Raw genomic sequence first — 17,972 nt, 5'->3', positions numbered from 1 at the left:
CCTATTTCTGCATCAAAGTAAGGATACTTTCACTAGTTTGTACACCTTTTTGTGGCAAGAGTCTGTCGAAGATAGGTAAGAAAATAGTAGGCAATATTAAAAAAGCTATGTAAAATAAACAGCATAAAACTGTTGAGAATGAATAACATAAACTGGTAATGATATAAATAAGATAAAAATAAACGATAAAAGAAAAGACATAAACAAAGAAAGAAAAAAGAAAGAAAGAAAGAAAGAAGGAAAGAAATAAAGAAAAAGAAAGGAAGGGAGGAAGGAATGAAGAAATTAAGAAACAAAAAAAGGGAAAAGAATAAATAACAAATATGTAAGTACAAGGCCATACGAAAGCATAGGCATAGAAATTACTTTGTAGGTCGGGTTTCCCTGCATGTCTTTTTAGTTAACATTCTTTTAATTGTGCTTCACATGAGATGATATTTTGTAAGTTCATTGTCAATGTCATCTTTATTATATGTAACTTTACAGTCAAAATCTAAAGAGTTAGAAATCTGTTGTATACTTATTCAAGAAGGAGGGATCATAACACTAAACAACAAACAAAATTTGTATGTCTATCTATACACTATATGAGCCAACATCGCTTTCATATTTCACATAAAATGGATGATCGTGTTAAAAGTTAAACTGGAGTTCATAGCCAGAAGCAAAATGGTTATTCCATGACCTTCCCCTCTCCTTGCTGATAAATGTGCTCGTTAAGAATTAAACAAATGAGGTGGACGGGAACGAGTTGTTGCGTCATTTCACAGTCTCCTGGGATGAGCATGAGTCAGTTCACGCGAGCCTCTTGTTCGACAACAGCAACTGTTTTCTTCTACTGCTCAGACTTAAAATGTATTGTCGTGAACAACTGAACTCATAAACTGCACCTGTCTGCACATGGCTTCATAACTCTCCTGTACCGTATCTTAATCTTATTATCATTGTTATCATAATTAATGTTTTCTGCGCTTTGTTTTTTGTTAGTCCAGTAGTTTTTACGAATCGCGGCTTCAAACCTGGCCGACTACGGGTTTCTCTTAAGGGCGATGCATTCCTAGCACGGTTTCTTCTGAATGTTACAGAAACTATTCCTAGCACGTTTCGTAGATTTGCGGCACCGTAAAATATCCTGTTGTCCACCGTTGTGGCTAGGGGGTAGCGAGTATAACTGCAAACCCAGCGGGCCCGGGTTCGATCTCCGGTCGGGACAAGTTGCCTGGGTGAGATTTATTTCGAGGTTTTTCCCTCACTCCTATGGATGCATATCAGGTTACTTTATCAGGCGATTGGAACCCCCACTCATCTTCGCCACTTCCCTTCCTCCCCTACCATCCTTTCATTCATCATCCCGTTACTTCTTCTGGTTTTCAGATCGCTCTACAGGCGGCCCTCCGCAACTGCTGGCTCTCTCGACCGGCCTCCGTGGATTGTATTCATGTGATGATGGACAGCTTCTGCAACGGAACCCGGAGCAAAACTTCTCGGGGAAAGGACTTCAGCCTCGGATAGTTAAGGGAGCCTTGGGGGGGGGGGTTTGCCGAACCAGTAGTGGTACAAGGAATCTGTTGGCTGTAGGGACCGGTCGTTAAGGGGGTCAAGTGGTTAGGTCGATGCTCGTAGAGGATCGGTGGGCACTCAACTCATCCCATATAGGGGCTGTGCAATAGACCTCAGGTCGTAGTGCGTGGGATGTTCCCTCCCTCCCTCCCTCTCTCCCTCCCTCCTAACAAGAAAAAAATATGTTCGTGAATGAAAGAATTACAAACAAAATTCATGATATGATTCTTGCCTACATCAAAATTTGCAGCTAACCCAGTGGGATCATGTGAGTGGCCGAAGAGCGTGTTAATTTGTCCCATACTCTATTTATAATTCATTCCGCATATCAACCTGTCCGACAGGTATGTTTTCACCAATTCCAATTCCCTCCCTTTTATGCCACAATGAACAAGTTTAGAAAATAAAATAATGTTCCGTGAAAGACACAATCAAAAGCCTTTGAATGGTCACATAATATTGCTAATGAACTATAATGGTTATCAAAACCTGAGATAACTGTAAAAAATAAATTAGAACTAAATTCTCTATTGCATTAATAGTAGACAAATTACTTCTAAATCTATGTTGAACAATACTAAATATGCAATTACTCTTGTCCAATCATCAACAATGCTTTTTATGATGATGACTTTGAGTTTGTTAGTGTTAGTTGTGGTATATCGTAGGGATCTATTCTTGGCTCTCTTCTCTTCTTAGTGTGGGGGACGGAGTATAGACAGTTTTTGGGTTATTAATGGTGAATAATTTATCTTTCAATTCCAGTTTCTATTCTGTATTATTTGCCAATGACACCATGCCTTATTCTTCTAAAAGTGATATAGCTGAATTAAAACGATATAGGGATAGTCTGGAAAAAAAATGGAGCAAAATTACAGAAAATGGAAAAAATATTTTATTTGAATTCAGGAATTTCTTGACATTTATCCTTCATGAGATATGGCAATTTTTGATATTGGGAATGTTGAAAGGTACTTCGCTGCCATTTTTGTATAACTGTACACAGTGGACTTGATCCTATGAAGGAAGCTACATAATTTGTTTTGAGAAATTGTTTTCCTTTGCCCTCCTACCTGAAATATTTTCATGTAATGATTTTCTCACAGTGTGTATTTGTGTATAAAAATAATTTTGTCACAGATTTATTCTATAATTCCTTCCATTTTATAATATATAATTCTCCTATTTAGCAGTAAACAGAGAAGTATATATAAAAAAAAGTTTGCAATATACTGTTGTAACAGCAGTAAGCCAATTCAATATGAAGCTTGGGAGTAAGAAAGTCTCTCACAGACGAATATATAATTGAAATTGCTAGGAACATCAGTGCTCAACGATACAAGCACCGGACATCCCTATCCAAAGCTAGGAGTAATGAGAAGTCCAAAAATGTGATAAGAAATTTGGAATTTCAAAAAAATACGGCTGGAAGAGTACATGAAGCGAAAGGAGGGATGTACTTATAGTGCAGGATAATTTTAGCCAACCTTCAATTTCCCGGATACTTTAAGAAGTAAAACTATATTTCGAAAACTTTTTTTTTTTTTTTACAATTTCTCATATTCAAATTGCTCCTTGCACAATAGTTATTGTCCAATTGCCTTGCAAATTTGTATATACATTCTTTGATAGCTTCTGCAGAAATTCACAGAGGATTTTCAGGATAAAATTAAGGAACGTTTACTTTCAGTACGGTACGTTTATATACGAGTTTTGACTTTTTGTTAAAAAAATTAAGTAACCCATGTTAGAAAATGTATTTCTCATTATGTGTAAATATGAATAGTAAAACCGTCTGTGAAGTTATATAAGATGTTAAAGTGAACTTTTAAACAAAATTTGAAGTGTCTATCTTAAAAACTCTTGTGCAAGGAAGTTTTTCTATTTGTTTTAAATTTTTACATATAAAATACAAAAATTAATATCTTAGAAACTATTCAATGTGCAGTCTCCCAATTTTATGTGTAGAGGTGGCGTAACAGAAATGATGATGTGTAAAGTTTCAAATGAAAAAGTATTTTTACCAGATTATCCCCTTAAGGGAAGTAATGGGTGAAATTTCTATTTTGTACAATTTTTAAGGTAGACTTCATTTCATTTATTACATTCCAAAGATCTTACATTAGCAATGAAGCTTTAAGATGTGGAACAAGTCAAAATTTTACACGATTACAATTACAATTTTACAATTACAATTTTTACAATTTTACAATTTTCTACAATTTTTGACGAGATGTAGTGAGATGAGCTGAGACCAAGGATTCGCCGAAAGATTACCTGGCATTTGCCTTATGGTTGGAGAAAATCTCGGAAAAAACCAACCAGATAATCAGACCATCATATTTTGTAAAATTCATAAGCTTCTTGTAAGTATTCTTGCATATATTTTCATTACGATCAGATGAATGGTTTTTGAGTTATTCTAATTAATATATATATATATATTTTTTTTTTTTTCAAAATATATCTCCTATTAAAAACTTCAAGTTTCATAAATCACTCTTTTTTTACAGTACCGTATCTCTGATATGGTTAGAAAAGAATTATGTATCCAGTATTTTAAATTTACATCTATAAATGAAAGAGAAAATTAGATTTTTAGTGTACACTAACTATATTTCATTTCTTAATTTCTTAATTTCGAAAGTATTCAGTTTATTAAAGAGTAATTCAAATAATGTATAGCTAATATTTTAACTCCAACACTCTATGGTACCATGGACTATAAGATTAACCTGTAACAGTTTTACGAGCAAGTAAATTGACTTAAGTAAACGCGACGTGAATGTAACCATTCATAAGATTTTCTTACAAAATTCCACCCAAAGGTCGACGCGACGTCGGCAGGTACGAATGTGTGTGTGTATATGTATGTATGTATGTATGTATGTATGTATGTATGTATGTATGTATGTATGTATGTATGGATGTATGTATGTATGTATGTATGTATGTATGTATGTATGTATGTATGTATGTATGTATGTATGTATGTATGTATTCACACTGCAAATGGGTAATACTCGGTGGCAGTGGTAACTTTACACTGAATAATGACAATTAATAATAATATTAATAATAATAATTAATACTAATAAATAATAGTAATAAAGTGATAAAATTAGTATAATAATAGTAACAAGGAGCATCCTAAATTAAATGAAGCACGATCACTTAAAATACCATTTAAATTAAATCAAATTTGTATCTTAACCCTAAGTTCTAATCTAAAACCAACGAGTATGATATGTGCATACATGCACAAGTACCCGCTGTCAACTCACTCACTACATTGGAACTACGACACATTTCACTGACACTATCCTGATTTTACTAACACTTCATAAACATTTCACTATTCAAATACAATGCGTACACTTGCGAGTAGAGCAAGGATTACTCGCCAAATACCTAAATGGCCTGCAGCAATCTCATGTACGATGTGCCTGGTACTGATGACATGATTCTGTTCTTCATGGTTTTACACCTTCTCCTCAAACTCAGTAGTCCTATTAATTGTCCCTATTGACGTCCATCATACCGTGTTCACTTACGTATGTGCTGATCAACATTGGCGAAGGTTTGATGTGAAGAAAGGCGTCGTTGTGGAAACCATACCCGATAAAGCCGGAGTGCTTTGCTGGAATTACCTAAAGCTGTTCTGTATGCTAAGTACACATTGGCAAGCTCTGGACAGGTAAACGCTTCCATACTGTACTCATTCACAATGCACACAGATGAAGTACGAGCTCGTAGTAACTGATGATGTAGATATCTTTTAACTCTGCTTAAATCGTAGATATACCAACAACATTTGGACTATTATATGAACCTTTGGATTCTTATATTAATCTTTGCATTAGCGGTAACAACCTGATTAATTAACCTTCTGAAGAAGATGTTTTCTACTACTTGCTCAGGATTAAAAGTTGTTTACATTTGGTTCCCCTATAATTCCTTAGAGTTTGTAAAAGGTATTCACTTACACTTTGTATATACGAGGGTCATTTCATAAGTCATGGCATTTGTGTATGTTATATCTTCCGAATAACCGAAAATGTGGTTATGTCAGTTGGCCTATATACGTTTGAAAACTTGTTGTACAATGTACGGGATGCCACTGTGTGCATTGGTGGCCAGTTGACAGCACACGCAAAACTTAGTATGCTAGAGGCTGTGCTCCAAGATGGATGTATGTAAAGTTTAACAGCAGTCACACGTGAAAATTGCAGTTCTTCGTGGCAGAAATGTTCGTCAGTGTCATTCTAAATTACGAAAAGTAATTGAAGAAGCCTCTGCTTTAAAAACAGCAGGTGGTACATATAGACGAATCTCACACAGCCGATGGTATTAAACGCCTGCATCATTGTTGGCAAAGACGTATGGAAGCCTTGGGGGATTATTTTGAAGGATATTAGCTGTGAGTAATATACAGTGCGTATACTAACTGGCTCCGCAGTGAAGCAAGCGGCAGTATTCGACCCGGCAGCGATGTAAAGTTGGTACTGTGAGTCGCCTGGTTTGAACGTAGGAATATTACATGTCCTCTCTCGCTTCCTCTCACCCTCCACCATTTAATGCCGCCTGCACGATACCAACACAACTCCTGGAGTCCCCGCTCCTTCTTGCACTTCTCCTGCGGAACCAGTTAGTATATGCACTGTACTTTGTTTTACTTTTGTGCATAATAAAACATTGATTTCTATTTACGCATCTTTCAATTTCCCTTACACATTGCCTCCTGTACTCGGAAACAGTTTGGTACTAGCATTGCGAAGCACATTCCAGTCACATACCTATATTGAATTTATATTCCTGCAGCTTTACTGACTGATATAATACAGTTGCCATGATTCATGAAATGACGCTCGTATGAGTTCATTTTCAAAACAGCTTTTGTCCATCTCATAACGAAAATGAGCTTCTGTGTCCATGAATCTTCAAATATAACTCTACATACAACTGCCAACATTTGGCTCCAGAACTTCACCTAAACCACTAAAATCTTGCGTTTGGAATCAAACTGATTCTTGTCCACAGCATAATTGCGACAAAATATTAGTTCCAGCTTTGGAATTAAAGAGTCTTATGCTCCCAATTGATTCTAAATGCACCCAACCCCTTTGGTTTCATAATGACTTTTGCCTCACTGGTAAGAAATTTAAGACCTAAAAAGGTTTTTGGTGATTTCGCACAAATTTATAGGCATGGACAAGAGTGGTTTGGAAATAAGATCCTCATTATATTAAACTTTGAAATGAAAATTAAATATTTATCAATAACAATATTTACTATGGCGCCCATAGCAGCCAATGATTTGTAATCATTTCCACGCCTAGTTTGAAATCAGCAAATCAGAATCGGTGAATAACTACGAGTTTCCATTACGTAGTGCATATATTACACAAACCTTCGAAATTATAATTGTTATATTTCCACCTATGATGACTGCTGACCTCACGCCAACAAGCCTTAACAGAGGTTAACGATCATCTAACCAGAACGATTGTAACGCGTGGCCAGCACTATGAACCCCCAATCGTTGTAGGTGGCGCCCCAAAATTCATCACGCTGCTGGATGGGCACAGGTCCCATATACTCGCCGAAATTTCAGGAAAAATTTCCATCACCATGAGGACTCGAACCAGCGTTCATTCCGTAACGAAAGTCCAGGCATGATGTCTTAAACTATGGCGCGGGACAATATTAATCACAGTAGCTTAAAAATTACGGTTAATATTTTATAAAGAAATTTTGTTCATGCAAGAACAACAAACTTTTAAAATATACTGTGCACTTTAATGCTTGAAATAATTTTCTTGTAAGTTATAGTAATTTTTCATCATTACAAACGATATAATAAATATGTTGCAGATAGAATTTCATAGTTCAAAAAGTCAGATTTTGATATCGAACGAATGTACCACACACTGTATGGAGAATTGATGTCGGTTTGTAAATACACCCCACGCTCGATCGGGATATCGGTATATCCACCCCATGCGGGTACTGAGCTGAAAGAGGATGATAGGGGGGAAAATATCTTTATGTTCCCTTCCACACTTGTCGGATAAAATGCTGGGACAAAGGAGAGGATCAGATGAAGCCTGGAAAGTAGGACAGAATTCCCATATTGATATTTATACTATTGTATAACAAAAACACAATACAGTTTACTTCTATACTATCCGGCGAAATAAAATATTTTGTTATGGGTATATTTGTTCTCCTCTTTATGAAACTTGTATGATAAATCTATTAAAAACTAATGGATTAGCAATAGTTTTATAGGTGGTTTTAAACCTTTGAATAGCTGGAACTCTCTAGTCAGTCCAGTTGGAATAACTGATCGACAAGGATGGTTTTGGCGAATTTATTCCTGCTATAATTTCATCCTGCCTCTGTAAAAATACGATGAGACATAAGACCAATAGAATGCAACTACTAACGCACAGGTAAACAAAACTCAAAGCGCCACCTCCATCTGTGCTCCGTTGCACCGTAACTTCATTCTTAAGTTGTGTCGGATCCTAAGCCTGCTTATGACATATGGTGACCGTTAGGGAATTATTACCTCTGTGATATCTGTGGGGATGAAAAGCCGCCCGTAAGGTTTTAATTTACCCCACCACTACGTGAAGTGACGTATTTAAACGGTATACACGTGGAAATATTTTCGTTCTGCCTCAGTATATATACATTTAGTCAGGTGTTTTGCCTTCAGACTACCTTAAAGATAAGTTTTGTAAGCCATAGTACGTCTTTATACGAAGTGTCTTAGTCTAACGTCGTCCGCCCGCACGGCGGCTTTCATATATGTCGCAAAAGTACACATGAGCCGTTTAGAGTAGAAGTCTTGTAAGTCAAAAATGGGTAATGAAGGTTAAAGTAAACGTTGTGTAAAATATAGCTCAAAGTAGCAATTAATATTCAATTTATTTACACTATTAGTATTCAGTGGATAGCAAGAAGGCTATATTAATTGCTACTTTGCACTGTATTTTACAGAAATTTTACTTTAAACCTCATTACCCAATTTTGATTTACACCACTTCTGCTCTGAACGGCTCACATATTGGTCACGCGGTACGGTGGCTTGACGCTGGTAATGTGTTATGTATCCTGAAACTGTTCGTCGTCCTTTGCTATATACTTCTACCACTCACTTAATATGCTCTAGATCTCTAGATCAAGTTATGGTTGAGAAATGGAAACAATCTCCTGTTGGATCCTATGCTTGATCTTCTAAGTTGCGTGAATTTGACTACACCTTATCTTTCAATAAACTCCAACGATAAAAATAAAAGTGGTTAGGTCAGGAGATTGAAGGGATCAGGGATTATTACTAACTAGTGGTTTGTGCAGCAAATGCTGCAAACCAACTTCATTTTACTGTTCTTCCTGTATGGACACCCTTACTAACAGACAGGCAGTGTGTCGTAATCTTTTAGATGCAATGGGTGTAAAAATATCATAATTCCGCAAAAATACATAAACAGAGTTTTTCGAAATATCGTAATCCTTTCCATTTATTCTACACACAACGTTAAAGTAGCGAATTGTGATAACTAGGCTTCGAGACTTGGGACCCGATACAATAAGTTTACTGTGCACGTACTATAGGCTGTTGACTCGCTGCAGGTAGTGAAAGATAGAGATGTGTTCAGGTAACAACGTTGCTATTTACAGTAAAGTACGGTAGTATGGGGAAACAGACATATATGTAGATTCTGAAAGTACATATACGTTATTACACAATGAAAATGTCAAAAGACTGTGAAAAGCATTTATTCTCCTGTCTTTTATAGCCATTTGTGTTTAATTATACACAGTGTTAATGGTGGAACAGCAATTTTAATTTCTTCATTTATCATATTGGTCGTCTTTAGGAAGTGCAGTTACAGTACCGAATTGCAATATACTACAAGGTACATTCTCAGCGTCTCAAACGTAAATCTTTTACGGTTATCTGCCAAACAAATTTTGCACTGTAGAAAGCTGCGCTCTACGTCGCATGACGTGATGGAATCAAAACGAAAAAACCTAACATCATTGCAGTCTCTATGAGACTGTCCTTTATTCTCGGGTGACTCTATGTCCGCTAATTTGCTGTTTATATTACACAATGTTCCATATCCGTTATTTTTACATAAAATTGATTTCCACTTCTATTTTACACGTTCAGTAACCGGTGTACTTGGTGTCTCATTAATTCTCTGTGTCATTTCCTCAACTAATTTGAGGGCTTCCGGCATCTATTGCTCTGACTTCTCTAACCGTGTAATAGTTTCAGACAGAGTTTGAAAATAGGTTTGTATAAAAACCAAATTATTCGTCAGAACTTTTAAATCCGGAGCTTCAATTATTCTGATTGCAGAACAGTCGTCACTCAATATATGTCGATTATCTGCAAAATTGTACGGCAGTATTTGGCATGATAAATAGTTGCATTAAGCCATGTATCCCATCTAGTAACAATGGCCTCTGGAGGTAGAGGAAGTGTGTGTGCTAGTTTCTTGAATTTCGCAACCGTCTTTGTGTATTTGTTGGCATTCATTCTACAGTACTCCCACCCACTGTATGCTTTACCACTACACTCAGAATGCCGTTATGCGGATTCCCCACTGAACTGCTCTATTGGGTCCGAAGTCTCGAAGCCTGGACTGATAACTTTATTACCATATGATGATATTTAAATCGACATTTTAACGAAAATTCACGATGTTAAACTAAAAGGATGCTTTCTGGCATGCTGTTGTCTATTTTCTTTTTGTAAAGAGATTTATCTTACACTACTGGAAGTATATTCTTCATATTAAATATCCAATATTCAATTTATCTGTGACGTGTATATATATATATATACATACGAGGGGGATCCAGGAAATAACGACCGTTCGCTCATACCCGCCGCGCAGCTGACTCCCCTTCCTTGTTTGAAGGTCAACTGGCTTCCTTAACATGTGTTCTCATAATGTTGTGAGTACTGGTTGCAACAAGTCGCCATTGTGAATTTTGTGTTACTTCAAAATGAACGACGTGATTGATAATCCCGCCGACAGTGAGGTGAGGAGTGTGATTCGATTTTGAATGCCCGACATTTGAAACCTGCAGAAATTTACCGGCAATTGAAAGAAGTGTATGGTGATACTGTAATGAATGAAAGAAATGTGAGAAAATGGTGCGAAATGTTCAACAATGGGCGAACAAATGTCCACGATGAAACTCGCACCATTTTCTCACATTTATTTCATTCATTACATTATCACCATACACTTCTTTCAATTGCCGGTAAATTTCTGCAGGTTTCAAATGTCGGGTATTCAAAAATCGAATCACACTCCTCATTTCACAGTCGGCGGGATTAAAAATCACGTCGTTCATTTTGAAGTAACACAAAATGCACAATGGCGACTTGTTGCAACCAGTACTCACAACATTATGAGGACACATGTTAAGGAAGCCAGTTGACCTTCAAACAAGGAAGGGGAGTCAGCTGCGCGGCGGTTATGCGCGAACGGTCGTTATTTCCTGGATCCCCCTCGTATATATATATATATATATATATATATATATATACACACACATATGCATACACATATAAAATGAGAGCCAGAATTTTATTAGAAAAATTAATGTCTTTCCTACTCAAAATATTCAGTATACGCAAATGTGACATACTTATATGACGCATGATAGATGAATATATTAATGGATGGCTAGATGAATAGATCTAAGAACGCATGAATGAGTTATAAGGACTAGACTATGTGCTTTATATGGCACACCAGACTATCTGAAAGAGGGTTGCAACATTGGAACTGACCCCAATATCTTAACACGGAAATGTTTGCCCCTTTCACAGCAGGTAATACTGGCTTGCAAACAATTCAGTAATGAATAGCCGGTGGAGGTGGAGGGAGGACTCATTTGCTAAGCTTCTCCCCTCTAATGTTAAAGGGAGATGCAATCCTCTGTGACTGGCTTGTATTTACAACCCTATAATTATTAATGAATTCACGTGAAAAACGCTGTAAGAAACAATACATCACACGGAGGTGTGTCAAGGTCGTTTGTTTCGACCTTTTTGTGGAGTAAGGTCAGCCCAGTACTAAGATATTGCTCTATTCAGGTATAGATAGCATCAAAGTTGCTCCACACTAGAATTAACAGTCATTAAAACATCTCTTATATCTTGAACAAGATCTTTACTATTTCTGCGTATAAATTTTATGTACGTTTATCAGGAAAATAATTGTTTCTTATTTAAAATAGATTGAATATTCAATACGAAGACATATAGCAATTTTAAATTACATTTGAACACCACAAGTTCGATTTATTTAAGGATATGACTACTGAGTTTCGTAACTTCTATTAGGCCTATTATTCATTGTATTATTTTGAAATTCTGTACTAAAAAATGTAATGAATTGTTTCTCGAAATCATATATTCGAGAACTTATAATGTTCTAATTATTTTTTTTTAGGAAAATGTTTATTTCGTAATAATTTATTCCACCCTAACGTACAAGAACTACCTTTGATTAGCTTTCGAAGGTCCGCCATGGCAGTAGCTAGAGCGCTGGACTCATAATCTTGTGAACCCGAGTTCGATCCCCGACGTCCCCCCACTTATGACTTGTGTTGAGCAAGCCTGTGGACCAGGTAACACAGAGGCTTTCTTTCTCCGGGAACTTCGATTCCCCTGTGGCACCCCAACAAATCTTCATCATCATCATCATCATCATCATCATCATCATCTCATGTCATCGCGTAGAGTAGACCAACCTCCTGTGGCGCACCTGGGACAACGACTCTGTCGATAAATTCGTCTACACAACTGGTTTCTCATAGGTGAATGATGAATAGTCAAGTACCATCAGTACACCAAAATTGACTACCAAGTATCCCTTATCCCTATCGAAAGAAAGTCGAGAGCAGCTGATCAGTGTTGCCACGTCTAGTCTTGTTAGCCAAGCAAAAATTGGAATAATTTTTATTTAATTTATACGTAATCTGTCCAGTCTACCGCAAGACGATAAAGGAAACAAAAATTCTTTAATACTTTCCATGCTGAAATTTATAGAATGAAGATCCTATGGATAGTAATCAGGCCCCAACGATGACGTTAAAGTTTTCGGGAAAAAAAATCATAATCAGATATATTGTTAACTTACGTTTTCATTTCCATTAGATATTTATTCTTACTACCAACTATTACAATTAATGTTTTCACCTCTGATGTTGTTAAGAAGTCATTAATTTAGGCCTCATTCTTTCCGAAAGAAATTATCCCTTTCAAAGATACAGTTACCTCTTCAATTATTGTATTTATTCCACAGGAATACACATTTCTAAAAGCTGTCTTTTCTAAAATTAAGCCGGATTTTATAAAGAAATATATCTCTTCCAACACAAACTTCGGGATTTATAACCACCATAAAATTTCATGACGCTCGTCCAAATCTAAACTTAAAAAATTGATGAAAGAGTAATGCAACGGAGAAACACTCACTCCGGCGCCGGGATTTGAACCCGGGTTTTCAGCTCTACGTGCTGATGCTTTATCCACTAAGCCACACCGGATACCCACCCCGGCGTCGGACCGAATCGTCTCAGTTTAAATTCCAACTCTTGGGTTCCCTCTAGTGGCCGCCCTTTTCACTACGTCATAGATGTCTATGAACGTAGGACTAAAGTCCACATATGTGCTGAGGTGCACTCGGTATGAGTGACTAGTTGGCCGGGATCCGACGGAATAAGCGCCGTCTTAAATCACGAAGTGATTTACGCATATCATATATATTATTTTAATGTACCGAAGTACAGTACATATGATATTTCCATGCAGATATTCTGCGTCATTATACGATGAAAGAGTAATGGAACGGAGAAAAACTCCTCTTTCATTGTATGATGACGCAGAATATCTGCATGGAAATATCATATGTACTTCGGTACATTAAAATAATATATTTAAAAAATTGAATCAAATGGGAAATACGATAGCCCCTCGACCACTGAGGATGACGTAGTAGCATTTCGAAAGTTCGACATCATTTTTAACTGATTTTACGCTCCGGATTCTCTCATTGATGATCATATTAGTGGACTGGGTTTATGGACGTAGTCAATTTACACTAAACACGGCACGAAAATAATGTCATGTTTTGATTAAACGTCAAAATTGTGAAATTAACAAGTTACACGAGGTGGAATAAACACTAACGCTATTTTGTGTAGGCTGATGATGAACGCTGTATGTGATTGTGCTTTGTAAAATATTCAACTTTCTACAGGACTGTTGTTGCATGAAATGGAAACTATCGTCACGTCGAAATAAAACCCGTATTTGTTTCACAGCTTGCTGACCCTGTATGATTACAAAGAACGGTTAGGCATGTGTAAACAAAATATTGTATCATTGTATGTAAATGACAAAAATTACATCACATTGTCTGCTAACTGTTTGACTTTGACTGACTGACTCACTGACTGACGGATTGACTAACATGAATGGTTTTTTGCCTGATTCAACTCAATGTTTGAATAATGAATTACTGAATGAATTAATGCAATAATGGAAGAATGAAAGAAATATTGGATGGATTGATGAATGAATGGCAGCAGATTGCATTTTTATAGAACACTTTCTCAATTGGAATTCTTTAATAAAGTATAATGTTAACAGTAACAGAATAAATTTTATACATTCCATAAAAGAGTTATGTAAAATACACTGTAAACTATTATTTAAAGTAAATGCATGACTTCTCAACTGGTAATCTGTGTGAATTTGAGTAACTATCAAGGATGTTCAAAATTCTCTTGAAACTCCCTTAAGCCTGTACGTCACGTCATAGAGACGTGAATAGCAATTAACGAAGCTTTCTGGAAGGAATGGTGAACGGGAGAAGAGTTCGAGGCAGAAGAAGATATCAGATGATAGACTACATTAAGATATGGAAATCATATGCGGAAGGCAGAAAATAGGAAAGATTGGAGAATGCTGGGTTTGCAGTGAAAAACCTTCCCATGGGCAGAACATGTATGTATGTATGTATGTATGTATGTATGTATGTATTTGTATACAATTTATTACAACCTGCGCCACATGTCTAGTGATAAGAATTTTATGATCCCTACTACAACATCTTAAGTCCAAAATAGCGATTTTACATTTTCAAAAATCATATCATTTTGGGAATTTATATTAGGCCTAATTTTCTACCTCATAATCGAAATAAATGTAAACTAGCTGAGATAGAAGTGTGTGGAGTAAAAGTGGGCACATGCGACCCTGTACCACATCGTTTTGTGGAAGCATGGATATGTTTCAGACTTCATGTTGCTAAAATTAAGAAAATTGTTATCGTAATTAGGGGGGCACTTGCACACATTAAAAATAATTTTTACAACAATTTGTTAGCGTTTAGTCAACTGTCCGAAAACAGCTTGGAGCCTCATAAATGACACCAATAAAAGCATCGCTTATGAGGGAACTATGCCAGCATACGATAGGGTGTCGACCTGGTTGGCAAGTAGGTATAGCGCTGGCCTTCTATGCCCAAGGTTGCGGGTTCGATCCCGGGCCAGGTCGATGGCATTTAAGTGTGCTTAAATGCGACAGGGTCATGTCAGTAGATTTACTGGCATGTAAAAGAACTCCTGCGGGACAAAATTCCGGCACATCCGGGGACGCTGATATAACCTCTGCAGTTTCGAGCGTCGTTAAATAACACGTAACATTTACAATGGGCTAGGTGGCCAATTCGTTTTCGCTGACTAATAACATATTTCACTAACCAGACTTAAGATGTATACAAACAATTTATTGTTCTTCCTCTGACACATATCGTCAAGTCATGTCTGATAATATATGTGTATATCAGCCAGAACCTCAAGGTATGCAACAGTTTATAAGGAAAATTGAATTTCCTTTGAATTTAAATTTATTATTAGGCTACTTTTGTTTTAACTTATGTCCTAAAATATGGTTTTATGCAGTATTAATATTGTAAATTGTTAGTCTTTTGTTACCATTAATATTGTAGATTGTCCTAGCTTGTTATTTTGACAACCTTTAAATTTAGAAGCACGTTTTGTAATATTCTAATGATATAATTTACAAGTTTCCTTGTAAATATTTCTCTGTCTTGTATATTACAGCCAAGCTTAGACGGCTTCACTCACATCATTCTTCATACTCTTGCCTGACCCAAAATATAATAAATCTTTCTGTGAATTATGTAACGTTGTGACGTTTTCCTCTTGATAGAGCAGTTAGTAGTTGTCTTACACAAGCGTCATATCGGAAAATATTTGAAACACAATCGAGTTGTAACGACTTCGATTTAAATTTCCAGAGACATTAATATACGGCCACCTGCATTAATATCAACATTTTCCCCAAGATATGATGCCTTTTCTGCTCGGGATGAGGTCGTCTAAATTTTCTGGGAAGATTACTGTACATTTTCCTTAGATATCAGGCCTATCTTCGATTTAATTTTACTGTGTGTTATATGCCCTTAGTTCTCGCAACGTAGCGTCGTGGTATAAGGCATCTCGCCTGGACTAGCGTTATGGAATTCCCTTGGTTCTAGTCTTCATATGGAAGGAATTTTCTCATAAAATTTCGGTAAGTGTATGGGACCGGTGCCTACCCAGCATCGTAATGAATTCGGAGAGCTACGATAGGTAGCGAAATCTTGTTACGAAAATCAGCTATAACGATTGTGGGGATTATCGTGCTAACCACACGATGTCTCCGTTCTCGTTGGATGACCGTTCATCTTTCCTGAGGCATGTTTACGTGAGACCAGCACCTGTCTGGTCCGCCTCGGCCCTTCATGGGCTATCACGTCACGGATTTGACTTGATTTTTGAAACACACCTCCATCTACAATAGTACAGGAGAGTAAATTTATCACTTTCATATAATTTATTTTCAGTTGTGACTGAAGTAATAGGTTCTATCTTGAAATTCCTTTATTGTGTTCATTTTGTGTTGTATTATGTGACGGTCACATGCAAAACCTACAGTACTTATGACTAGGTATTTCCTCTAATTTTGAATTTCGAATGTAGGGTCATAAGCTTCGCAAAAGTAAGGATAGGGCCAAATACCTTATCATTGAAATTTGGTGTTGATGATGATGATGATTATTATTGTTATTATTATTATTATTATTATTATTATTATTATTATTATTATTATTATTATTCATAATTTTCTATACAATGACAGGTATTTTACTGCATATCCAGCATTCTCCAATCTTCCCCTTTTCCGCCTTCCTCTCAGACAACATTAAGATAATATGGTTCGTATGCGGAGATTATCATCCGAAATAGTCTTCTTCTTCTCCTTCTACTTCTTATTTTTCTTCTGATGAAGATTATTATTATTATTATTATTATTATTATTATTATTATTATTATTTTATTATTATTATTAACAAGTTCTTCTGTTCTGGTACTTCCTATCGTCTTGAGGTTAATATTGATATTTCTGTTCTCGATTTCCTGCCTTGCGTGTCCCCACTTCGCCACGAGTTACTGCCCGATTTATTGGCTTCCTAATAGATATCGCCTGCTGGTACATGGATACGTTAACGGGTTAGTTGAAGAGATATTTAACTTGCAGCAGTAAATGAAAAAAAAAACATAGCAGACAAACATCTACGCCGACGGCAAGGGAATAATTACATAGCATGTTCATATCCCCCATTAATCATAGCAGCTTCATCTCAGCTGTACGAAATTACCACCAGAGGTTGCTGATGACTGCCATTGAGTCGAAACTAGCGTAAAAGTTGGACGAGTGGTTGAAATAAGTGACATTATATTGCGAAAATAATGTGCATTTGCTGAAAAATGTAACAGATATCTCTGCAAGTATCATAATAATTATACTGTAATATAATCCAAGTATACAACTTGTACATTCTTTCTCTTCGTGTTTCCTAACCAGCGCTAGGCCTACATGTATTCCTCGGGGTACTTGGAGAGAATTGAAGGAATAAAATATTTTTGTCTATGATATTGCTAAATGTAGTAGGTCTATACTCTGTAAGGATTAAGACTCTATTGTCAATGCATCACATAGATTTTCACTTCTGATTGAGGTTCAGGCTGCTATGTACATATATTATCAGGCAGTACATCTCACTTGATGTTATGTGTCGGAGAAAAAACAATTAAATGTTATTTGAGAAACCACACATGTCCTTAGCTAAAAGTTTCGAGTAAACTGCAAACGATTCTCTGCAGCTTATAAATATTGGACTACGTTCTTATCATTTTTGGGTAAATTGTTCATTTTAATCGCAATATTTCTAAATATTTTAAAGCAGATTTTATTTGTTTGAGAACGACAGGGTGCCCTAAAGTTCGTGAACAGGAGT

This window comes from Periplaneta americana, chromosome 9, assembly GCF_040183065.1.
Source record: "Periplaneta americana isolate PAMFEO1 chromosome 9, P.americana_PAMFEO1_priV1, whole genome shotgun sequence".
In the NCBI taxonomy this organism is placed as follows: Eukaryota; Metazoa; Arthropoda; class Insecta; order Blattodea; family Blattidae; genus Periplaneta; species Periplaneta americana.
The sequence above is the reverse complement of the archived record's forward strand: the minus strand, read 5'-3'. Positions refer to the sequence as shown.